The following is a 26,239-nucleotide window of genomic DNA, read 5'->3' on the forward strand; positions in this document are numbered from 1 at the left end:
CTAGGAAACAATGCACCATAGTGAATGGTGTTGCATCCAGTTTCGGAACGATACGGAGTGGTGTTCCCCAAGGGTCTATCTTGGGGCCACTTCTATTCTTGCTGTATATTAATGATGTAGTTAATATACCCGGAACCCCATCAATAGTTCTTTATGCAGACGATACTAATGTTTTCTTTACAGGACCCAACCTCGAAATCATTACCAAGAATGCAAATTTGTGGCTTCAGGAATTATCCAAATGGCTAATAGGAAATAAGTTAGAACTAAATGTCAAAAAAACAAAATGCGTAATATTTAGAGCAAAAAATAAGCAGTTAGATTTTGCTCCAGTGCTTCTATTTCGTGAATCGATTCTTGAAGTGGTCCCCTCAATACGTTTCTTGGGTGTTATTTTTAATAATGCATTGTCATGGAATGATCATGTAAATCACATATGTACTAAGTTATCGCGTTCTGTCGGCATTTTATGGAAACTTCAGTGTTTGTTACCCTGTTGGCTTAAAAAGCAGTTGTATTTTGCTCTTGTTCAGTCCATCTTGCACTATTGTCTTCTGATTTGGGGCAATACTACAAACTCAAATTTGAATGCTTTACTTGTACTACAAAAAAAAGCTATCAGGGCTATTGCGAATTTATCCTATAGAGATAGTACAAAACAACAGTGGAGAAGCTTGGGCATTCTAAAAATCCACGATTTAGTTAATTTAAGACGCGCGCAGGATATCCACCACATATTTTATGAACACCCCAACTTATTTCCGAATCTGGAATCTTCACCACAGACAGCGTACCCCCTAAGAAAACAACATTACAGAAAACCGAGAATTAGAACGAATTATGGCATTCAGTTGAAGCAATATCAGGTCATAGACTTTTTAAATAATAACGAGGAGATTGAAGCGCTTATTAAAGAGTTTAAATCCATAAAACTGTTTAAAAAACATTTGCTTCAGGTATTGCTACAACGATATACCCAATTTTCAATGTGTTAGCAGACTATAATTTTCGCTGAAAGAGTGTAACGTTCGCGTTTCTTACTTTAATTAAGCTTGTTTTTTTATTTTTGAGTAACTTTCTGTGTTAAACTTGACTTCCTTGTCATGTTTTCACTTTTAAACTGAACTGTTAGGCTCTATTAAACGTGTGCATGTCATGCTTTTTTCTATCTTTTCCGCTGATTTGTAAATTATTGCGGTAAAATTGTTAGTGGATGTCTTATGTGTGTGTATATACTTTTTTTTTCCTTTTACGATGTTTTTTTATTTTGTTTTTTGGGCTTCGACAAATATGCTCGCTGTGTTGTTCCTTTTCTGTACCATATAAGAAAATCCTGTATCTTTTTTTTTTTTCTTCTTTTCATTTGATTTTGTGGTGTGTGCTGCTCCCGACTTCGGTGCAATCTACTTTGGGAGGAAGGGCCTCGTCAGGCTGTAGCCTTTTGCCCTCCACCTTATGTGTATATGTTACGTTCATCTCTTGAAATCTTTCAAATAAAAAAAAAAAGACAGCTTACATACGGAAGTATAATATGGAGAGGATCGAATACGCTGTAAAGAATGGAGGTAGCCTGAAAGCTGTGAAGAGACGTCTTGGCGTGGGGAAAAACAGATGTATGCACTTAAGGATAAGCAAGGCAATGTCATCACAAATTGGGATAAAATAGTCACAGTGGCCGAGGAGTTCTATAGGGATCTGTACAGTAGCCAGGACATACAGGATAATGCCGAACGAGACAGTAGTTCAGAAGAGATAGACATCCCACCAGTAACAACCGAAGAAGTAAGGAAGGCCTTGAAAGAAATGAAAGGGGGCAAAGCACCTGTTAAGGATCAGATAACAGCAGACCTCTTGAAGGATGGCGGAGAAATTCTACTTGAAAAACTGGCAAACCTGTATATGCAATGCCTAATGACCGCAATGGTACCGGAATCGTGGAAGAACGCGAACATCATCCTATTCCATAAGAAAGGCGACATGAAGGACTTGAAAAATTACAGGCCGATTAGCTTACTGTCAGTCGTCTACAAGGTATTTACCAAGGTAATCGCTAACCTAATCTCTGCAACCTTAGATTTAAGTCAACCTAAAGAACAAGCAGGGTTCTGCAAAGGTTATTCAACAATGGATCATATTCACACGATCAATCAGGTGATAGAGAAGTGCGCTGAGTATACTGAACCCCTATATATAGCCTTCATAGATTATGAGAAAGCATTTGACTCGGTCGAAACCCTAGCAGTCATTCAGGCATTACGGAACCAGGGGGTAGACGAGCTATATGTAATAATACTAGAGGATATTTATAATGGGTGTACAGCTACCATCATCCTTCATAGGGAGAGCAGTAAAACACCTATAAGGACGGGTGTCAGACAAGAAGACACAATCTCTCCAATGTTATTCACAGCATGCTTACAAGAAGTATTCAGAACGTTGGATTGGTAACAGGTGGGAGTAATGGTTAATGGAGAATACCTCAGTAACCTCAGATTTGCTGATGACATTGCCTTGCTAAGTAACTTGGGGGATAAATTGCAAAGCATGCTTTCCGCACTGGGCGAACAGAGTAGAACCGTGGGCCTGAAAATTATTATGCAGAAAACTAAAGTAATGATCAATAACCTCGGGACAGCACAGCAGTTTGAGATAGATGGCGAGGCAGTGGAAGTGGTAAGCGAATATATATACTAAGGCCAAGTTGTGACCCCACATCCTAACCATGAGGCAGTGATAATTAGAAGGATCAGAATGGGGTGGGGTGCATTTGGCAGACATTCTCAGATAATGAATAGCAGCCTACCATTGTCGCTCAAAAAGAAAGTGTATGACAGCTGCATCTTACCGGTACTCACCTACGGGGCAGAAACTTGGAGGCTCACTAAGAGGGTTCAACTTAAATTGAGAACGACTCAGCGGGCAATGAAGCGGAAAATGATAGGTGTAACATTAAGGGACAAGAAGAGAGCGGAACGGGTCAGGGAGCAAACTGGTGTTAAATACATATTAGTAGAAATTAAGAAGCAGAAATGGACGTGGGCAGGGCATGTTATGCGAAGGCAAGATAAGCGCTGGTCATTAAGGGTAACAGAGTGGATTCCTAGAGAAGGGAAGCGTTGCAGGGGGTGTTACGTATTCAGCGGCTGGACGACCGACGGGTGCCGAGGATCAGACGACGCAAGCAGTGCCAGGAAGACAATCCCGTTTATTCACTCAGCGACGCGCTTTTTGTGCGCTGTCGAACCAATCAGAGGGTGGCAAAAACAAACAAAAAAGGGGAGCCGATATTGCGGCAAGCAGGCAGGCTTATCAGACAGCCAGACGATAGAGCATGGCAGACTCAGCGAATGTTACAACTCGGCCAAACCTACCCATGTCGGAAGGCGTTCAAGAGGATGACGCTTCTTGAACAACTGAAGGTAGGAATGGGTAGCCAACATTCGAGGCAAGTTTGTCCCAGCACAGCGCTGACTGCACGTTTCGAACGTTCACAATGTCCTTGTGCTTGGCATCGGTGAAAACGCCGGGGTGCATGGCGGCACATGCGGACACGTTGTGGTAGGCACCCGCAGACTGGACGAAGATGGCACTTTGCGTCCTCAGGCACCAACAACAAGCCCGCAGAGTGTCTGGGGCTCCGAGGAGGAGGCGACGATGAGAACGGGCTTTGGTCGCTGATTGCCGCTTGGATGCCGCGCATGTAGCGAGAAGGTACTGGCAGTAGACACCTGGCGCAGGGTTGAAGTCGTCAGGTGGCACGAGAGGATCTGAAATAGCGTAGTGAACAAGCGGCAGGAGCGCAGTAACTACGTCAGGAGCAACCTGACGCCCAAGCTTGGGAAAGCCCGAATGTTGAATTCACTGGGAGCAGATAACACGAGACCAAAACTAGAACGGAAAAGCTTTCGCCGGAATGCATGCACACACCATAGGAGGGAGACAGAGAAAAAAAAGGAACACTAGGGAGTACGGCTGAGGCAGTCAGCGTTTGCATGGTGTTTGCCTTTCTTGTGCCGCACTATGAAATCAAATTGTTGGAGTGCAAGGCTCCACCTCATCAAGCGGCCATTTTTGTTTGACATTTGGTTCAGCCACACCAAAGGGGAGTGATCGGTTTCGAAAACAAAGGAAGAACCTTTCAGATAACACGACAGCTTTTCGAGGGCCCACACCAAGCATGCGCATTCTTTTTCCGTTGTGCTGTATGCCTGCTCACGAGACGTGAGCTTTCTACTGGCGTAGAAAGCAGGGTGTTCCTCGCCTTTTTTTGTTCACTTGGCTTAGAACGACGCCCATCCCGCGATCACTGGCGTCACACTGAACTAGGAAAGGGAGGGAATAATCTGGTGCCGCGAGAACCGGTTGACTGACAAGAATATTTTTAATCTCGGCAAACGCTGCCTTTTGAGCCGTATCCCAACGCACTATAGTTGGTTCGGTCTTGCGGAGAGCGTCTGTGAGGGGACTAGCGATGTTTGCGAAGTTTGGAATGTAGCTTCTGTAGTGTTATGTCGGCCGGACGGTGCGGCCGAACGGATGCACCACACCACACATCGTAGCCCAGACGAACGGAAGTCTTTATTGAAGGATGTCTGTCCTATATATATATATATATATATACATACTATAACGAGTGTGGCGCCACATCTTGGCGTGTACAGATAATCGCAGATGAGTGGCGGCACCTGGTGCTATTGCACGGCACTACATCTTTCCCTCCCTGGGAAGAAACGTATGAATCATTAGAAAGTCCAGTCCGCACAAAGCAATCACAATTGCAGTCACTGTCTGCACACAGAAATCACAAAACAGTCACTATCTGTACACAGAAATCACAAAACAGCCACTATCTGTACACAGAAATCACAAAACAGTCACTATCTGTGTGAACACTCACTGCTGTCAAATCACTGCACGTAATCATGGAAGCGCACTGGAGGTCTGCGATTTCTCCTTCGCCGGTCAGGCGGTGGCTCGGCATCGAGTCCATTGCCCTCTACCGGTACACTGCACTCGTCCGTGCGAGAGCCTGAAGCCAGCCTATGCGGTTGCGAACCTTGCGGCTGTGGTGGGCTCGGTGGCACGGGTAGTGGTACAGGGCGTGAAGGAGACGCAAGTTGATCAGCGGAACTCGCTTCCTGCGTTTGATGCGGTCCAGCAGGCGTAGTGATCCAAGTCTTCGATGGTACATCTCTACTGTGACAGTCTGTCAACGGGGGCATGTCGTGCGCGCAAGAGATGTCTATGTTAGTTTCTTGCTCTGGCGATGCCTCTTTTGGTACCGCTGACAGCTGCGAAGCGTTCCAGGTTCGACCGTCTTCCAGATAGAAAGACCAGCGGCCGATTCTTTTGAGGATTTTCAATGGTGGTCCATAACTTGGAGTGCCCTTTGGTCCGGGAATTGGTTTTTTAACACGTACGTAGGTGCCAACTTGGAACTTGGGGACCCTAGCAGCTCGCCGTTGATCAGCGTAGGCCTTGCTCTTCCGTTGATACTCTGCGACTCTTTTCCTGAGCACGCTCATCTCCCGCGATGGATTTGTGCTGAAGTCGGCCGTAGGCTGACCAATTACATCCAGCGATGTTCTCATGTGTCGGCCATGTAGAAGAACGGCCGGTGAGAGACCGGTGGTGCTGTGAGGGGTGGCTCTGTATACTCCTAAGTATTCAGTCACAGTTGCCTTCACTGGACGCTGCTCCAGCAGGGCCAGTTGAATGTACGACTTCAGTACACGATTAAATCTTTCCACTAGACCATTTGCCTGTGGGTGGTATACGGCAGAAAAGATGTGCCTGATTCCACGGTCTTCAAGGAAGGATTCAAATTCCCTCGATGTGAACTGTCTGCCGTGATCAGACACTATCTCGGTCGGGTAACCCTCACGTGCGAAGAGGAAGAGTAGAAACTTCGTCACCGTGCGGGAGGTAACATCAGCGCAAAAAGCCACTTCTGGCCATTTCGAAAAATAGTCAACTACTGAAATGGCGAATCTGCAGTCTGTAGGTGCACGCTCGAAAGGACCAACAATGTCAATAGCTATCTTGTCCCAAGGTTTGTCAGGAAGAGGGATTGGCTGCAGTGGTGTGGGCGAGTTCTTGGCACTTTTGTCCGCGCTCTGACAAATGGCACAACTGCGGATAGTTGTTTCAACGTGTTTGTCCAACCCTGGCCACCAATACTTCTCTCGTAGGCGTTGTTTGGTTTTCACGATACCAGGGTGTGATTCGTGAGCCAGCTGGACAAAAGTGGCTGTGAGCTTGGTGGGGACTACGATGCGCTCAGTACGCAAGAGTATGCCATCAACCACTGTCAACTCCTTTCGGACTTCATAGTAGGGAGTCAGGTTAAGTGCCAGGTTTTTGCGTGGCGGCCACGATGTCTGTACGTAACGGGCAACGTCTTGGAGAGTGCTATCCTCCGCGGTTGCATGCTTCAGTTCATCGTGATGTACACACCTTACCAGAGACACTATTTCTTCTTCTGACTCGGGGCCACCTTCAGTGTCTGGAAGAGGTAGCCGGGACAAGGCATCAGCTACCTTGTTGTGCTCACCACGCCTGTACTGCACCGTGAAGTTGTACCGCAGTAACCGTGCAGTCAATCTTGCTATGCGGAGTGGTCGCTGTCCTGTGCCTTGAGCAGAAAGCAGGGCTACTATAGCTTGGTGATCCGTTTGCAGAGTAACTGGACGACCCCATAGGTACACATGCCATTTCTCTAGAGCCCACAAGCAAGCTAGAGCCTCACGTTCACCAGTCGAGTACTTCCGTTCTGCTTCCGTCAATGTTCGTGACGCGAATGCCACAGTTCGAATATGCCGACCATCAACTTGTTGCAGTACCGCACCTAAACCATATGCGGATGCATCGGTGGCTACAATGACGGGAAGTGCTGGATCGAACATTTGTAGTACCCTGTGGGAGGCTAGGAGGTTCTTTACTCTTGTAAGACTGTTCTCAGCAGCAGTGTCCCAGTTAAAAGGAGTGTCCTTACGAAGAAGTCTGCGCATGGGCTCCACTTCCTCTGCAAGGCGTGGAACAAATCTAGCATAGTATTCTACTAGTCCCAGGAACGACCGGAGCTTGCCAGCATCTGTAGGGGTGGCAGCGTGAACAATGGCGTCAACTTTGGTCTGAAGGGGTGCTACTCCTTCAGCGCTAACGCGGTGACCAAGAAACGAGAGTTCGGATGTGTTGAAAACACAATTGTCATTTAGCTTGAGCCCAGCGTGTGAAATTCGTTGCAGGACTTCCTCTAAGTTCCGCATGTGCTCTTTCTCTGATTTGCCGAAGATGATGACGTCGTACACGTAGCAGAGAACGCCTTTGCATCCCTGTAAAATTGACGTCATGAGTTGCTGGAATGCTGCTGGTGCTGAGGCTAGGCCGAAACATACTCTCTTAAATCGGAAAAGGCCATCGTGCGTTATGAACGCTGTAATATCTCTACTGTCTGGATGAAGCAGAACCTGGTAGTATGCGGAGGCCAAATCCAACTTAGAAAAGTAACGGGCACCGTTCAAGGCATGCAGCAACTCTTCTGTGTGTGGCAGGGGAAAGCTGTCGACCACCACAGCTTTGTTAGCTTCACGGAGGTCCACGCAGATGCGAATGCTGCCATCTTTCTTGCGAGCTGCAACAATAGGGGAAACCCACTCTGACGCATTTACGCATTCAATGACATCAGCAGAAAGTAGGTTCCTCAGTTCGTCGCTGACTGCTTCTCGCACTGAAAGTGGTAGGCGTCTGAGCTTCTGCGTGACAGGAGCTACCGACTGTTTAAGCTTGACCCGATGCTGGACACCTTTGGCAAGTCCTAGCTCCGGTGAAAACAAGTGTCCGAACTTGGCCCATAATGAAGTAGGCATACCAAACTTGGGTGGACCCAGTGGTGGCTTCGTGGTGGGCGGAGACAACTTGTTTGTGTTCTGCGAATGCATTTCGGGGCGTAGCATTTTGGGGCCTTTTGTGTCGACGTTCGGTTCACCGGCCATATTAAGGCAGCGCAATTCTGTGCCTACAATCTGGAGACCAAGAGCTTTTACAGCATCAATACCCAGGAGTGATGTTCCACCTGGTGTAACGTGAAACGTTACCACAGCCGTTTCTGATTTGTACTTAACGAGGGCGGTGAACTGGCCATGCACAGGAATTTTCCGACGTGAAAAATCCAGCAACGTTATTTGCGACTTTTTCAGCTCAACTTGGTCTCTGAACCGGCTCCTAAAGTTATGTTCTCCCATTATCGACACAGCTGAGCCAGTGTCCACTAAGAATGTTATGATGCACGGGCGTGATGCCAGAGCAACAGGTTCAACCCCGACATCAACGTAGACGCCCGTACGCTTCTCAGCGTGAACAGTAAGAGTGTTCACGACACTCTCAGCGTCTTCCTCTGAAACGAGTTCGGCAACTCGAGCCGGGCGTCTTCCACGTCCGCCACGCGAATTTCGGCAGTACTGTTGAAAGTGGCCTCGGCGGCCGCACGCGAAGCAGGGTCGACCGCGGGCTGCACAGGCTGACGGCTGGCAGTTTTGTGCGCCGGAGTTGCCGCACACGTTTGTGTTTACGGAGTACGGGACGACGGCGCTAGCAATCTCCGGTGCAGGCGGACGAACGAAGCCGGAGGGCGAAGAGCTAGGCGTACTACGTCGGTCGGTACTGCTGGACTGGGGTACATGTCTGCGACGGCCTGCCGGGTTGCGTCCGCGGTTATGTTGTGGTACTACTCGATCCACAGGGGCTGTTCCGAGAGCTCCGGATTCGCGCTGCACTTGCTCGCGAAGAAGCGCTATCTCCACCGCGCGGTCAAACGTGAGCGCGTCACCCTCGAACAATAGCCGCTCCCGTAGGCGCGGGCATGTGACCCCGGCGACGAAATGGTCGCACAGATTTGTATCCGCTTGCGCGGCAAAGTTGCATGACGAAGCCAGTTCGCGAAGCGCAAGAGCAAACTGCGATATCGGCTCACCGTGCAGTTGACGACGGTAACGGAAGCGATGTCGCTCGACGCGTACGTTGCAAGTAGCGGAAAAGTGTCGAGCCAGGGCTTGAACAGCTGCGTCGTACTCGTCCGGTGGCTGTGCGAGCTCGGCATCGGCTTGTTTGATCTCTGTTGTTCCAACTGCAGCGGTGGTTGCAGAAGGCGTAACCGTCTGAAGGGGGGCGGTTCCCGCACTCGGATGCGCGGGCGGGTGGTCTGGGGCACGGTCTGGGGCGTTCGATGGTTGTGGCGGTGGCAGGGCGTCGAAAATTCGTTGTCCTTCAGGTCCGAGGCAGTGCAGAAGGAGAGCTCGGCGGCGGGCCGCCGATAGCTCAGACGCTCCAGAGGCGAGCGTGAAGTTTTCGAACAGGCGCAGCCATCGCGGCCAGGGGATGGCGGGCGTGCCTGGTGAAACGAGGAACGGCGGCGGCGGCGAAATTCCGGGTAGCATCCTCATCGCCAGTTTTTTATGTCGGCCGGACGGTGCGGCCCAACGGATGCACCACACCACACATCGTAGCCCAGACGAACGGAAGTCTTTATTGAAGGATGTCTGTCCTATATATATACATACTATAACGAGTGTGGCGCCACATCTTGGCGTCTACAGATAATCGCAGATGAGTGGCGGCACCTGGTGCTATTGCACGACACTACATCTACACTACACCACACGACACTACACCACACACCATAGGAGGGAGAGACAGAAAAAAAAGAAACACTAGGGAGTACGGCTGAGGCAGTCAGCATTTGCATGGTGTTTGCCTTTCTTGTGCCGCACTGTGAAATCAAATTGTTGGAAGCAAGGCTCCACCTCATCAAGCGGCCATTTTTGTTTGACATTTGTTTCAGCCACACCAAAGGGGAGTGATTGGTTTCGAAAACAAAGGAAGACCCTTTCAGATAACACGACAGCTTTTCGAGGGCCCACACCAAGGATGCGCATTCTTTTTCCGTTGTGCTGTATGCCTGCTCACGAGACGTGAGCTTTCTACTGGCGTAGAAAGCAGGGTGTTCCTCGCCTTTTTTTGTTCACTTGGCTTAGAACGACGCCCATCCCGCGATCACTGGCGTCACACTGAACTAGGAAAGGGAGGGAATAATCTGGTGCCGCGAGAACCGGTTGACTGACAAGAATATTTTTAATCTCGGCAAACGCTGCCTTTCGAGCCGTATCCCAACGCACTATAGTTGGTTCGGTCTTGCGGAGAGCGTCTGTGAGGGGACTAGCGATGTTTGCGAAGTTTGGAATGTAGCTTCTGTAGTATTCAGCAAAACCCAAAAATGAACGCAAGTCGGTCTTTGTTTTCGGCAAAGGAAACCTGGTGATCGCCTCAACTTTTACTTCGGAAGGACGTCGCTTCCCTTGGCCAACAACATGCCCCAAGTAGTGGACGTGGGTGTTCGCAAGGCGACATTTAGACATTTTAAGAGTTAAGCCTGCTTTACTTAGTCGAAGGAAAACCTCCTGTAGATGTTCCAAATGCTGTTGCCAAGTGCTCGAGAATACCGCCATATCTTCAAGGTAGGGAACAGCGAATGACTCTGTGCCTGCTAGCACCTGATTCATGAGTTTTGAAAATACGAACGGTGCGTTCTTGAGACCAAAAGTCAGCACAAGAGGGCGATATGTGCCCGTCAGAGTCATGAAAGTGGCTAGCTGGCTGGCGTTTTCCGTGAGTGGCACTTGCCAGAGGCCGCGGACTAGATCCAACGTGGAAACATACTGTGCCGCGGAAACTTTTTCTATCAAAGCTTCGACATTAGGAATGGGAAACAACATCGTCTTTGTAATCGCATTCAATTTTCGATAATCAATGCAGGGTCGTGGTGCCTTACCAGGGCTTTCTACGATAAACATCGGTGACACGTATTCGCTCTCCCCTGACACAATTAAACCCAGTGTCAACATGTTTTGAACGCAATTGTTCAACAGCTTCTCATGACGGGGTGAAAATCTGTGGATCCTGGTTCGGAAGGGTTGGTCAGATGTCAACTCAATGTCGTGTTCGACAAGGTTTGTTCTGCCGGGGTGGGGACAGAACAAGTCGCTGAAGTTCTGGATAAGCATTTTCAACTGCTTTCTTTGTTCGACTGTTAAAGAAGCTTGTGTATCTACAGACTCAAATATGTCTTCAGTTGACGGGGAAGAGCAAGGGGTCGGCACTTGCGGGACTGGAACATTTATCTCCTCTGGTTCGTTTAAGACGATGCTCAGCGTCTCCGTGCGTTCGATAGACGGCTTCATAAGATTGCAGTGGTAGAGTGTCACATCGTTGCGTTTGCCGAGCGTCGTGGCCAAATAAGTGGTGTCGGAGAGCTTTTGTTTAACCGTGACAGGCCCACCCCATGCTACTTCCAGTTTGTTTGCCTTTGACGACTTCAGAATAAGCACTTTGTCGCCTTCCTTGAAGGTTCGTGCACGTGCGGATCTGTCGTAGTACACTTTTGCGCGTTTTTGAGCTTCAGCCATGTTGATCTGCGCCAAATTCCTGCGATTCACGTAGGCGCTTCAGCAACGTCAGCACGTACTAGACTACCGATTTGTCCACAAATTTGTCCTCCCACTTTTCCTTCAACAACGTTAGAGGGGAACGAAGCGCTCGGCCGTAAACTAGTTCCTCCGGCGTGAATCCAGGCGCTTCGTTAGTGACGGTGCGCAGAGCAAAGAGCATCGCGGGAATAGCCGCGTCCCATTCGGTGCCCTTCTCGAAGCAAAGCGCGCGCAGAATTCGCTTCATTACTGAATGAAGTTTTTCGGTCGAATTGCTCTGCGGATGGTGGACAGAGCTGTGGTGAATGGATATGCCGCACTTCTGCAAGAATGTCGTGGTAAGCGCGCTTGTGAAAACAGATCCTTGGTCGCATTGTATTTCTCTGGGGCATCCAATTCTGGCAAATACAGCGAGTAGCGGGTTTACAACTGCTGTGGAGCTCAATTCCGGCAACACCACTGCTTCGGGATACTTCGTCGCAGGGCAAATGAGCGTAAGCAAGTAACTGTTGCCTGCAGCTATTACAGGTAAAGGGCCTACAATCTCGATTACTAATCTGCGAAAAGGTTCGCCAATCAAAGGTACTTCGACCAAAGGCGCCTTGAGTCGTGCGTTTGGCCGTCCCGTCCTTTGGCAAACGCTGCAAGAACGCACCCAGTTCTCAGAGTCCTTGAAGCACATCGGCCAGTAGTAGTCATTCAGCAGCCTGCTCTTGGTCTTGTTTATTCCTAAATGACCTGCCCAGCTGTCGCTGTGAACCAAACCCAGCAGCGCAACACGATACTTTTGGGCGACTACAAGCTGCTCGAAGCATCGGCCTTTTTTGTTCGTGAATTTTCTGTACAAGAGGCCGTCATTGACAATGAACGACACTGGTCCTTTTTTGTTTCCGCCTTGATCTTTCCCAGCACGTCTGCAGTGTCTCGTCGTTTGCCTGCTCTATCTGAGAGCGCTTTTGTCAACCTTGGCCAGAAGCTGAAAATTTTCACTGACTGGGCTTATCGATTCGCCTTCGGACGCGGAAGCGACGGGAGTGGTGTTATCAGTGCTTTCAGTGGCTGGCGTGGCTGGGGCGGTTTCGCTCGTTGGAGCAGCTTGCGACGGAGCACTGTTGGCACTGTCATCTGCAATTTCAGCGGCACGAGTAGCGCAGGCTGTGTGAGCTCTCGTGTGGGACCGGGTGACTACCATCACGGGGTTCGCATTATGTTCCATTCCTGCATTTTGCAAGTCCCTCATCGATCTGTTAGAAAAAAATGTACGGGATTTTTCGATGGAGCTTGTCCGAAACAGCCGCTTCAGTTTGCAATTTCCCGAAAGGGCCTTGCATTTCAATTCTCGCTACCGGCAAGCACTTCGTGTCGGGCTCTAGAGCCTGACGCACCCACATACACGATCCTGTGAAGTGCTCGGGCTTAACAAATGACGGGTGGACGATATCAAATGTTGCTCCTGTATCACGCAGAACCTTGCAACTGATGCCGTTCACCGCCATGTCATACGTGTAGGGCAGGAGCAAATCGCTGTCCTCTGTTAGCAAATTAGCAGACACATGTGGCTGCCTGCAGCCTGCTGCGATGTGGCCTGGTTGATGGCATTTATAACAGGTCAACTTCCGTTTTTCTTCAAACTTGGAACTCTTCGGTTCGCTCGGCTTGACCGTGTGCGCTTGGGCGGAAACGTTGTCGGGTTTCCCTTGGTTGCTTTTTCTCGCTCCTTTCTGAAATTTCTTGAAAGCTCCCGACGGTTTCTTTCGCAGGTCTTCCGAATTTTCCATCCTACGGGAACAGTAATCGTCAGCCAGACTAGTTGCCATTTGCAACGTTTCGACGTTTGGCTTGTCCTGAATCCACAGGCGCATTTGCTCCGGAATCGATGCATAAAATTGCTCCAGCGCAATCAGTTCGATCACACGTTGCTTGTCCTCGTAGGCGTTGGCGCTTTTAAGCCATTCTTCTAACAAGCTCATGGATTTGTAGCCGAACTCGGAGTACGACTCCCCTTGACTACGCCTTATGTTACGATACTTCATCCTCAGGGCTTCTGTAGACAAGCTGTACCTTTTTCTGAGCTGAAGCTTCACTTTTTCGTAGTCACTTGCATCTTCATCTGTCATTCTCGCGACTATGTCGGCCGCTTCATTGGGAAGCAATGTCAACAGGCGTTGCGACCAGGTCTCTTTACCATGTGCTGCCCTACTACACGTTCTCTCGAAGTTGACGAGATACAAAGTGATCTCACTGCCAGCCTTGAAAGGTTGCGTGTATCCGCGCATGTCGAACCTATCATTGCGTTCAAGGTTCAGCAGTTGCATCTCTTTCAATTTCAGTTCTACCTCTCGCTCTTTCAATTGCAGGGAGACTGCCTTCCAACATTCCTCTACTTCGTCATCCTTCGCTCCGCATTTGGATATTGCCTCGATAATTTCAGGCTTACGCATTGACTTCTGAACTGTGATGCCTAACTCTTCAGCGAGCAACACAAGGTTGGGTTTCGTTAGCGACGTGAGAATCATGACTTCAGATAACAAAAGTGTCACAGTTACACGTACTCCTTAAATCTAGCAAAGTCAAAAATCCTCTACTACCAAGAAAACGTCGTTAATGCTCCCAATAAAGTCAAACAAGCCGTGCTCTCACCAAACGGACGCCAAGGGCCGCCGCCGACGCACGCTCCATACCGCCGCCACCGCTGCCACCAGCTGTTACGTATTCGGCGGCTGGACGACCGACGGGTGCCGAGGAACAGACGACGCAAGCAGTGCCAGGAAGACAATCCCATTTATTCACTCAGCGACGCGCTTTTTGTGCGCTGTCGAACCAATCAGAGGGTGGCAAAAACAAGCAAAAAAGAGGAGCCGATATCGCGGCAAGCAGGCAGGCTTATCAGACAGCCAGACGAAAGAGCATGGCAGGCTCAGCGAATGTTACAGGGGCGGCAGAAAATTAGATGGGCAGATGAGATCAAGAAGTTTGCGGGGATCAATTGGTCCCAGTTGGCACAGGACCGAGGTATTTGGAGAATTATGGGAGAGGCCTTTGCCCTGCAGTGGGCGTAGATAGGCTGGTGATGATGATGATGATGATGATGATAGATTAGGAACATACGTATATAGACACAGGTAAGCTATCCAGGGCGACCTCAAAGAACTGTTTACAAATTAAATTCGGTGAGTAATAAAAAGAGAATATATTAACAACCTTTACTGTTTGTCAATACATGGTTGTTTGTCAGTAGATGGTCGCTGCATCAGTATTCGGGTACGCTAAAACCTGAAAAGTGGCTTGCGGTGTGGGTCCACTCTCACACAAGCAAGACAGCGATGATAATTCATTACAATTCAATAACATGCTTCTCAAAATATTTTGGACCACGGCTTTTGCTCTCACCGAAAATACTGATTGATTGATTGTAGGGTTTCACGCGCCGGAGATACAAAGGCGATGAGGCGTGCCGTAGTGGGGGCACCGGGTAAATTTTGAGCACCTGGGGATCTTTAACGTGTGTCCAAATCTCGAAGACATGGTCATTTTTGCTTTTCGTCTTTATCAGAGAAGCGGCCGCCCCGTCTGGAAATCGAACCCGCGTCCTCGTGCTGAACAACACAACGCCTGATCCACTGAGCTTCAAAGCCTGACACGTAAAAAACCTGACACGTAAAAAAGTGCTGGTGCATTTACACATCCTCTTGCCCTATCGTAACTTGTTGCAGGCTGAGGCACCAGATAACCCCGAACTTCGCCTAAGACCCAAGAAGTAACATCGGTATTTTTCGGTGTAGAATATGTCTTCCCTGTGGAATAGTTTTTGTTTAAGTAAGCTCTCTCGTCGTTACATTTTTGTTTGACAAAGGCATTGTTATTCGTATGTATTCATCACTACGCTATGTTCAATGTACCCTTCTATTCTGTCGTCCCGCATGGCCCTTACAGAATGCAAGTATGTACTAATAAAACAAACAACATAAACATTTCGCTTATTTGAAGTTTAAAATTGCGGAAGAAACACAGTGTGCATAAACAATCCTTCAACGAAACTAAGAGCGATGTCGCAATACACATTTCTATCGGGAGTTTGCATTCGAACAGCGGCTTTCTGTTCTTTTGCAGCCATTCGCACTTCTCTTCCGCCAGACACTCCTTCGATTCCCGTGGTTCTTTCTCCGAGCGAAGGATACGCGTTTGTCCATATGGAGTTAAAACCTGGAAGGACTCTAGCTTTATTCTAGTGGACAAACAGGTGGCTATCGGTTTCCGATCCCGCGACCTTGGTATCTCAGTGTCTGTGTAACACACCAACCCAAACCCAAACAGGTCGACCATTAAGGACAGCGGACATGACGCACTTAGCCGCGAGATTTCCACGTTTAAATTTCCCGCCAGCACAACGCGGACGTTCTCGGCAGTGGCATGAAGATTAGCTATGCATGCACGCCCCCCTGCTTGCAAGTTACACCAACCAGTGCACGCATAAACCGGAAACCAGGGATGGGCGTGTGCTTAGGATTAGAAAATGTCGTGCGGAAAGCCTTTTATGCTGAAAAAGAATTATGGGCTCACGTCGGCGTTGAAAACGAACAAGTTCCCCTGGTAACGCCTGATAAGAGCGCTAGCACAGTTATTAGGCGATGGTAGACCTTCTGAAAGTAGCATCGGTTGTGGCGAGGGGACTAACAGTTGTGAAAGCGGTGTCGGTGGTGGCGAGGAGGAGCGCCGCAGCGGCGCTGAATAAATCAGCTACACCGGAATGAAAACGGAAGGGGGGTGGAGGGGAGAGCGGAGGGGTTAGACCATAAGACATATACTGCTTCGACCCTCCGCGGTGGCTTAGGGGCTAAGGCCTTGTGCTGCTGAGCACGAGGACGCGGGTTCGATTCTCAGCCGCTTTTCTGATGGAGGCGAAAAGCAAAAACGCCCGTGTGTACATGATGTATGTGCAAGCTAAAGATCTGCAGGTGGTCACAATTAATCCGGAGCCGCCCATTACGGCGGTCCTTATTGTTCATCACCTGCGTTGCCTCGGTGTGTTAAACACTATAATAAATCAATCAATCATATGCTGCTTGGCACTGAAATGCAACAAAAGCAAAAGAAAAATGCAAGGCGGATTGTTTGCGGCGGCGAGCAAATCACGCATGCATTGCCTCTCCGGCCTGGCGATAACAGGAGCTTTGGCAGTGCTTCAATACGCGAAGGAAAGAGTGAAAGCGTTTATCAGCAGTATTCCCGAGTATCTCTAACTTTTCCGGCTTTATTGGCCCCCTCAAATCCATTCGCTGTGTTAACCAGTCTTATCAGCTACAAACACTTCGAAGGATACATAGGTATAGCCTTGGGTAACTGTACCAAAATTACAACTAATTTGTTTTTGGTGCAACACCGTCTCCCTGTACTCTAACCGCGTAGCTGGAGGACGACTAACAATGGTGACCGCTTTAATTTCTGACCAGTGGGTCCTCCGTGTAGTTCCCACTCTTCCCTGCATGCATAGTATGCGGATATTGGTGTCGATGGAGAAGCGCAACAATTAATTGACGCATGAGTCACAACTAAGGTCATGTCACATTAGGCGTAGTTGAATTCTGATCCTCGTTGGTGAGAAGGAATTATTGCGCAAAGAACCCCATCTTGTTGAGTCTCAATCTATATAGTTCGTGGCATCGGGCAAGTTATCATCTCCAGTACTCAGATGTCGCTGCTGTCCCGTTCGCGATGTCGGTAAGTTTAAGGCGGACGGCACCGATCACGCTACGAAGGCAGTTAATGTTTACTTAAGCTAGGTTTTAGTCAGCATATTCGGCAACCGAGCTCAGTGAAACAAGAGAAGAGGCGAGAAGGTGATGAACTAGGATGGCAACAGCGACTTGGGGGTACCGCAGCAGAGGTAATTGCAAGATACAATAGAAGCTTAATCTGGTTAAAACGGCAGTTAGTTTCAAACGAGCAATTCAGCACACAAGCCGCAGCGACGCAACTGCCTGACACGGATTTCCTTTTTGGAAAGTCACTGCCCTGGCCTGTCCCCGAACTTTCCAGTACGGGCAATTAGAATACAAGCCGTCGAGCAGTATGCAAACAAAACAGCTGCCAACGCATTCTTCCTTTTAACCCATTTTCCTATGTCAAGCATAAGTGCCCAGGCCCCCAAACGATGTGCCACGGATGGGGAAAAGGCCTGAAATCGAATTAGCTCCAGGAATAGGAAAGGACCATCGATTGGGAGCGAAACACTCGACGCGGCTCTCGCTGCCTCTGCTCCACGAAATCACCGTTCCTGCTGCCTATGACCTTCCGAGGGCTTTTTTCTGCGACTGCCAGGCACTCGTGAAAAGAAAGAAATAATGTAGGCGAGGGGCTGCGCCGAAATATGGTCGCATCATGGATTCTCCTAATGAAAACGGGTGTGATTATCCCCTGTACATAACGATAGGTGGCTGCAAGGATATTTGGCATATTCGTTTAAACAAAGCAAAACAAATTGAGAGTCCCTCAGCACTGTGAAAAGGGAAGCCGAGCGAATTTGGAGCGTTTGTCAGATTATCTATGTTGGGGTGTAGTTTACTGGGGATCTGATATGATGAAATATAACTAAGGGCAGTGGAGAGATCTCTACATCCCAAACTAAGGACTCAAACGATTGATGGGTACAGGCATAGATGTTTTTGTAGCGTGATATACACTGGCCGAGGTTGAGCAGTTTCGCGTGGCTCCTGGGGAGACGTTCTGCGCATGAGTGGGGAGCGGTGACGTCACACGACGCGGAGAACGTTGCTCGCTGCCCAGCGTCTCTCACACACCCCACGCGCCCAGCTTCTTCGCCGACCTCGTTACCGCAAGTGGCAGCCCGGTCCACTTGATGATCATGGGAGGGGTGGCCGGGTGTAGAACCGATGGCTCGTGCGTTGCGGCAACACCAGCGTGCGCTTGTGGAACCAGCTTAGTTCTGGGGCGATTGGTGACGCTGCCCCTGGAGCCGCCTGATAAATATACATGTGTCGCATAATGCGTATACCATGTGTTTTTCATTGAAGCAGCAGTAAGCACGATAATCATGCTATAACTAGACAACCAGGAAAGCTAAGAATAACCAGCTGAAGCTTAGCCAATGCCACGTATGTCCTGGAATAGCCGAGCTAAGCCACTGCTAATTTATTTGTAGCGCAGCTATCCCGAACATGGCGCGGGCTCTAGCGCGCTGCACAGGTAGCCAGGTAGGTAGGGAGGTAAATCCTACACACGCGTAGAAAGTGCACTGGTCCCAGGTAAGACAAGGTTAATTTATAAACGGCATTGTTATTACTGAGTCATGGTTGCTCTGTAGCCATCAGAACTTTCCCATGAAACGTATGACGAGCTTCCTTGATTACCTAAGCATTATTTTCAAGGTGGAGAAGGGACGCAGCCTGATTTAAGTTGTTTCCGACCTCGCGAACGCGTTCCATTTGGCGTAATTAAAGTGTCTTCACGCTGTACATGGAGATAGAGTGGAAGCAGAGGGAGGCGAATTGAACGGAACTCCTCGCTCTCTCGACGAAAAACAATGGTGCCAACGCACAGAATTATCTATGCATTCAGTTATTTGTGCTATTCCACCTATTCATAGTTGAGCAGGGAGGCAAACTACGCAAAAAGTAAGCGGAGGTGGCCCCAATGGCAATTTTCTCTTTGGGTCTTTCGCGCTACAATCGATGCCAATGGTACACGGCAACCGTCTTTTGCGCCAGTCCAGTTGTAGGTGTTTGTGCTGGCCACTGAACCTTCAAATTCTAATGAGGAATAGAAAAATTGGAAGGAAAGAAAAATTACGCCCATCTTCCCGCGAGGGAACCCTGATGTGATGCGACACATCATGAGGGAGCGTTTGGACTGACGCTGGAATTGGATTGCGTCAGTCCACTCGCTGAAGGGACCGTCGCTTCCATCACGTCTTCATCGGAAGATCTTGCACGGAGGTATCGTCAAGCAAAAACAAGTGGAGTGCGAGAGCGAGCGCTGGACTGATCCGGAGCCGTGCTCTCGCCCGCATAATTTCCCACTTTTGAAAGAAGAGGAGCCGGGGGGGGGGGGGGGGGAGAGTCGCGCGCATGTGCACACATGCGCACCCAGTGCAGCGAAGCGCACACGCGCAGCTGTTATGATAATGAGACGGAGTGAGAGTGCGCACACATGCGCGCACCCAGAGCAGCGAAGCGCACACGCGCAGATGTTGTTATGATAATGAGACGGAGTGAGAGTGTTGCGCACAGCTGTCGCAGAGAAGTACGGAGGAGAGTTGCGCATGTGCAGTGAGCGTGCGGACAACGCTGCGACGCCGGAGGGACATACCCGGGAGCAAGAGATGCGTCGCATCTAATAACCAAAAATATAAATGAGCCTAAACCTGCGTACGTGTTTTGAATGCGGATCGACATTTCAAAGAGAATTGTTAAATTGGCGGTGAGGGTCCGATCGCAGCTGAAATCTTCACCGGCCAATCATCGTGAATAGACATCCGGGAATCGTAGGTGGGTGTATGTTGACGGAGCAGCCCAACCGGAGCTCGTGAATAGCAGGCTTCTGACGTCAGCTGTGGGCGATGACAGAACCATTCGGATCTTTGTAATGTGAAGCTACATATCCGTATTATAGCTTCTTGCAACAAGGAAATACGAATCTTTCGTATTTCTCTTTTCTCTTTCTCTCTCTCTCAAACACGGGCACGCACGTACGCACGTACGCAGACAGACAGGCAGACAGACAGACAGACAGACAGACATTTTGTCCTTCGACTGGCCGCCGAGTTACTGAAACTATAAAAACAGTGCCTCCAAATCCTTTCACAATTTACTTCATGCAGGTACACAAGCTATAATACTCGCCTCAAAGAGCGGCACTGCGTTACTTGTTCATCGCAGCAGATACTTATTCCAGTGGCTAATTTGCTATTGCCGCGTTTTTTAAGTTGGATGTCGAACGCTTTTATCGCTGAAACTGAACAGACACCAGCCAATAACGGCGATATTGCTCTAGTGACGTCACTCCAGAGCGGGGAAAATGCCCGGGCCGAGAGAGCAACGTCTTTTGACACAGAGCCGAAGTGTTTGGGCCGGGGGTCTTTGCGGCCACGTTTTAAAAGTACTGGGTGCACTCGGTGAAAGAATTTCAAAGTTTCAAAAAGTTAGGGAAATGTTTGGATTGCCCTTAATTACACTGAAGCTGCAATTTCCTTGAGCAAGGAGAGCAGGTCAGCGAATGTCAGAACGATAAAAAGTCGGAAGAATTGGTTTTGGTACATTACGAATAAAGGGGCCTCTCTGTGGTTTTCGCGCCTTTTTTTATAATGTAGCGAATGTCAGCAGTGTGTGGGGACGGTTTCACAAACCATTTTTGAGTAGATAAACCAACCTTGAACTAAATATAATGTATCTGAAAATACTATCTCTGTTGTTTGTTAACATCTAAGCAACTAACCATGCTCGCGACTTGGCGCCGTTCTATACCTGATGCCTGCGTGAAAACTAATTCAGCTTACTAAACGTGTGCATAGATATGGTGTGGGCTAGTGGCTCAAACACTGCAAACGTTGCTAAGGCATCTCCGCGAACGCATCAGTGCTCTTGCCAACTCTCCTTTGTTGTTTTTGCCACAGTAAAAGCCCACTCATTCGAATGCGGCGCAACAGCTCCTTTTTGGTTGTGATGGTCCGTTCCGTGGCGTTTGTCGGTTTGAATTATATTTTTGTAGTTCCAAAGAGGAGTACAGCAGAATAATTTTTCAAAGTGATAGCGTAGGATCTAGTTAGCGAAGGGATGATGGGGCAGGGTTAAGTGTGGTGCACTCGGGAAGACCCTGTGGAGACTCTCAAGAAAGAACTGAGAGTTGCTTTTGTAGGACACTATTATCGCGTGCGGATGAGCGCAATGGATCGCCTTCAGCTTCTCGCATCCGAAGCGACGGTTGCGCCATTCGTCTATTTCCTTACGTGCCTGTCATCACATACAGAACTCAAACTGGCAGCCTTAGCCGCTTTGTTCGGGACAGGTTTCTAGAAAATAATGCGCACTCTTCAATTTCTCAATACAGAAGACTCCTCGTTAAAGCAGGCGGCCCTGACCCCGGACTAGTCCACATAGTGGGTACTTTGTTCGAAAAGTGCCTCAAGTATGAAGAGCTCCCCCTCTCCCGCCGACGAATATCTTCGTTGGCCGCTACGTTTGGTGGGCCCGCCAGGCTCGGCGGGCAACATTGTTTATAACCACCAATAAGCACCGACAGGCATAGTTGCTCGCGGTCAGTTCATCGTAACCACCAGCAGGCTGCAGCTCGTCTTTCGGCGGGAGGGTGTCTAGACCCTCCTACGTCTACAAATCGGGGGAAATCGTGACGCTAGCGACGAGCAAGAAGTCCACGGATCAACCCAAGCCACAGAAAACGGCGAGACACAGCCCCCGCGCCCGTCGCATACCGCTGTACGGGAGGCTCGAGCCGTTCGAGGGTGAAAGGTCGGCCTGGCCAACCTACGAGGAACAAGTCCGCGTGTTTTTCCTGGTGAACGAAAGAACCAAGGAAATAGAGCGGGATATTTTCCTGGACAGCTGCCGCATGACGCACATGATGTAAACGGCCATACCCCGTGAGCTCACGCTGCACAGGATGGTCAAGACACCTTTCGGCGTGTTGCATCCAGACCTTTGCTCCATAGCGCTCAAGAATGAGCTAAAAAGCAGAAGCTAGCTGCTGAACGAGGTTGCCGTCCGGGGTCTTTGCCGGAGTCTGGAGCTCCGTTGTTTGCCAGGAACTTCGGGCCTGGTCCAGCCTGGTACACTGGGCAAGTGGCGTCTCCTGCAAGTGCGTCACCGCTTCTCGTCCGCATGTCGGACGGAAACCGGTATGGTGGTACCAGCCCTTGGAGCCGAGACACGATGAGCCATGTGAGGCGTCTCCTTGCACCCTCAGTCACCACGTAAGGAATATAAGCCGCAGGGGAGCCAACAGCTGCACCGGTCGCTGTCTGTGAAGCAGCAGGAGTTGGAAGCGTTTCCAGTTGTGTGGTGCCCGTTGGGATGACGAGTTCACCGCCACTTTCAAGGAGATGAATTCAGACCCGCCGGACAGTGCGAGACTGGGTCAGGCAGCACCCGACGCTGCCACACCAGGATGGGCGCCTGTGACCACGCAGAGTACTCGACCGCGGACACCACCGGACTGTTACTCGTTGGATTAACTGGCGTAGTTTTAGTTATGTTTGTGTTCGACATAGAAACTGAGGGGTAAGTGTGTGTCGCCCCCACCCCGCCCCAGACGATAATTTTTGTTTGCCGGTAGCTTTGGGGGCCCCGGCTAGCTCGGTGAGCAACATTGTTCATAACCGCCAATAAACACCGACTAGCATTGTTGCTCGCGGTCAGTGCAACGTTACCATCAGCAGACTGCGGTTTGTCTCTCGGCTGACAGATGCCTCGACCCTCCTACTTTGACGAATGCGAAGCAATCCCTGACAGAAAATAAGCATCTGTTTCTGTGTGTGAGAATTCATTCTTTGGCTTGTTCGATATGGGATTATCCATCTGCTAACGCGGCTGATACAAACGCTCCGTACATATAGTTTGAACTTGGTTCTCCTTATCCTGCGGTATCTTATCTAGAACACAGCTTTTAACGGTTTAGCGTAAACGGAAGCCTGCCTGAAACACCAATCAACTTCCTTGGGTACCAGGCTATGCAAAGACGTAGCATAAAATATCCTTGTTGCACACGGCGGGTTGCCCGAAAAAAAGCAACGCTACATTCGACATTTACGACGTTACCTCATGGTTCTTTAATAGGTTCTCGGGAAGTTTGACAACCGGTATCAATAGTTTGAAACGTTGGAAGATATTGATTTCTGTGACGTTCATACCAGAAAATAGCTCAGGTGGTGTTTCCGCGGGTTGTACTTTATGAGAACATTTAAATATTGCACGCAATAATAATTCAATCAAGACAAGAGAGTAGTTTTTGTTGTTAGAACCTGTGCTACTAAACTCTTTCCTTCTAACACTGCACGAAAAATAGGAAGAATAGGATAGTACGTATTTTTGAGAGAGAACAGGAGTTACCGGTGGACGTGAAAACAGTTATTTATTTATTTACTGGTTACTGAGCTGAAATTAAGGACGTGGACGTTTGCATAACCGTAATTACAAATGGTTCTGCATCTCGCGCAAATATGGAAGTTGATGAACGTCTCTGGCAAAAAAGCTCAGCATAATTTCTTCCGAATGCTGGGGACGCACCAAAATATTTTATTTACCGTATTTACCCGATTCTAACGCGCACTTTTTTCCGGGAGAATAGCCCGAAAAATCGCATGCGCGTTAGAATCGGATACGAAAACGAAACCGAAACTTCCGAAAAAGCGGAATGTTGTCCCACCCATCGCCATCGCCATCTCAAGACGGCGCCAAACCTTTTAGCAACGATTTTTTGGACGCAGGAAGCATAGGCGCCTATCAGCATTCTCACGAATCGTCAAATCGTTCCACTTGCGCGCTTGATAACAGCAATGGCAGACGCGGCTCTCACGTGTTCAAAACAAGTGATCGGCTGAAGCGTGTGCCTCTGGAGAAGCTCGCGGGATGGGCGTGTGAGGCGTGGGCCACGATCCCATCGACCACGGTTGAACATTCGTTCAGAAGAGTGGCATCGCGAATGCGCTTGACGGCACCGAGGACGACATGTTGTGGACAGCGGAGAGCGACGAGGAGTGAGATTACTCTGGGAAGTAAATCACCTGTTCCTCTCGCATTCGTTTGTCTGGGTCAAAAAGTTCCGTGCGCGTTGCAATCGGAGGTGCAAGTTTTTTCGTTTTTTTGCCAGGAAAATCGGGAAAATACGCATTCGGTCGGATCAACACATTAAACAAGCCACAGCTATGATTAAATACCTTACTGGCCGGATATCTTACTCGGAATCTTGTGAGGAACCGCCACAAAAGGTTGCGCATCCCAAAACTGGTCCGCAATGAAGCACTCGTTCGAAATCTTACAATGAAACTGTCGGAGTTTGAATCACTCCGCGGCTATGCTCAGCAATCGCGTCGCTCAAATTTTACCCCTCATTATACTCCTCCAAAAAACCGGATTCATCCCTCGCCTATCGGGGTACACCACCTATAGCGACCCCACTATTACCCTTTCCAGCCGTGGTGCTTCGTCGACTCCTGTAGTACAGGCAGCGGTTCTTATCCGCTCGGACGTCCCCGGCCGCCAACTCAAAGTTTCCGGGCAATCTACAGGAAACCTTGTGTACAGAAAACCATGAAGCAGTCGCTGCGCACATTAGATTACCAGATGGCAAGCCTCTCGTAGTCGCTTCGGTCTATTACCGCCCCGTCTCAGGCTCGCAGAAAAGCATCACGTATGACTGGCTGCACCACCTCGTTTCGCAGTTTCCGCGAACACAAATCATCGTGGTTGGGGACTTAAATGCTAAGAGCACAACGTGGGGCTATGCTTATACAGACTTGCGTGGCGCACATCTTGAGTCCACTATTGAGGAATGTGTTCTCACTCTGTTAAACGATCCTGGCTCATTCATCCGCATAGGCCTACATCCTCGTCAACATAAGACCACACCAGACTTCACCTTCGCTATTCCTGGCATTTCCCGTGACTGGAACGCATATAACACTACGTGGGGCAGCGACCACTTTCCAATACTTATCACCCTCCACGGAAAGAGACTCCGAAGGAAGAAAAATATTCCTCATGTAAACCTGTAATCCTTTCGAGAATTAAGCTCCCTATCCACTCCAACGACGCTGGAAGAGTTCATTGCCAGCTTGCAAGACGCCAAGGCTCAGTTGGTGAAGTTATATAATGGGGCGCAATAACAGCCTCTCTTGACGCACACCTTGCCAACTTGTGGAAGGGTGCCCATACCCTCACTACTCGGTACCTCGAAAATAGTAAAAGGCACAAAGATCTCCTTAAAATCCGGCACCAATACAAGCTATTACGCGAGTATCAACGCTCTCTCGCTAATGATAGTTGGCATAATCCCTGTTCCGTCCTCGGCCGTGAACGTGGCCTAAGCTAACTATAAAGGGTTTACCGAGGTCTCGCCGGTAAAGGCAAACGTCGCTCTACGCTCTTGGCCACACTCACCCAACAAAATCCACCTGATATTGTGGAACATAACCTCATCACCACGTTATTCCCTCCCGCCTCCTTGAATCCGCCCCCCCCCCCGATTCTTGCCAATATAATTTCATCCTTTGACGAGGACCTAGACAGCCCTTTTACTCTTCCTGAACTTTAGGCAGTTCTTCACCAAGGCAACCTCCATTCTGCGCCTGGGCATGATGGTCTAACATGGCAGCACCTGCGTAACCTGGACGAGAACACCCAGCTGGTAATCCTTGATAATCATTACTGACCACTTGGCGACAGCGATTGTCCCTGACACACTCACGTTGACCTTAGTTAACCCTATACCAAAACCCAACAAGGATCCGGCTCAGCACTCTAACCTGCGCCCCATCTCCCTCACCCCTACTCTGTGTAAACTCACCGAAAGACTAATCAACAACAGAATTCAACGCTATCTCGAGTAGGTACAGACCTGGTTTTATCCATCCCAAATTGGCTTTCGTCCGCATCTCAGCACTCACTACTGCCTTTGGCTCCTACGCAGAGTCATTAACCATAAATATCGTTCCGGTAACCCGGACTATGTTCTAGCCATCGACATGCGAAAGGCGTTCGATAATGTCAGTGAAGCCGCCATCCTTACCGACT

At 49.2% G+C, this 26,239-nt stretch overlaps 1 long non-coding RNA gene across 1 annotated transcript; it reads right to left on the bottom strand.

The window, feature by feature from the left end:
- Positions 1–3,355: 3,355 nt before the first annotated feature.
- On the bottom strand, positions 3,356–14,246 carry LOC144142026 (uncharacterized). Its single transcript, XR_013316798.1, has 2 exons — positions 14,121–14,246; positions 3,356–3,767 (listed from the first exon to the last, which is right to left on the bottom strand). It is a non-coding gene; the product is annotated as an uncharacterized LOC144142026 (long non-coding RNA).
- Between the last annotated feature and the right edge of the window lie 11,993 nt (positions 14,247–26,239).

This window comes from Haemaphysalis longicornis, unplaced genomic scaffold (genome assembly GCF_048455015.1).
Source record: "Haemaphysalis longicornis isolate Haplotype H1 unplaced genomic scaffold, Haemaphysalis longicornis Haplotype H1 scaffold_6, whole genome shotgun sequence".
Taxonomy (NCBI): Eukaryota; Metazoa; Arthropoda; class Arachnida; order Ixodida; family Ixodidae; genus Haemaphysalis; species Haemaphysalis longicornis.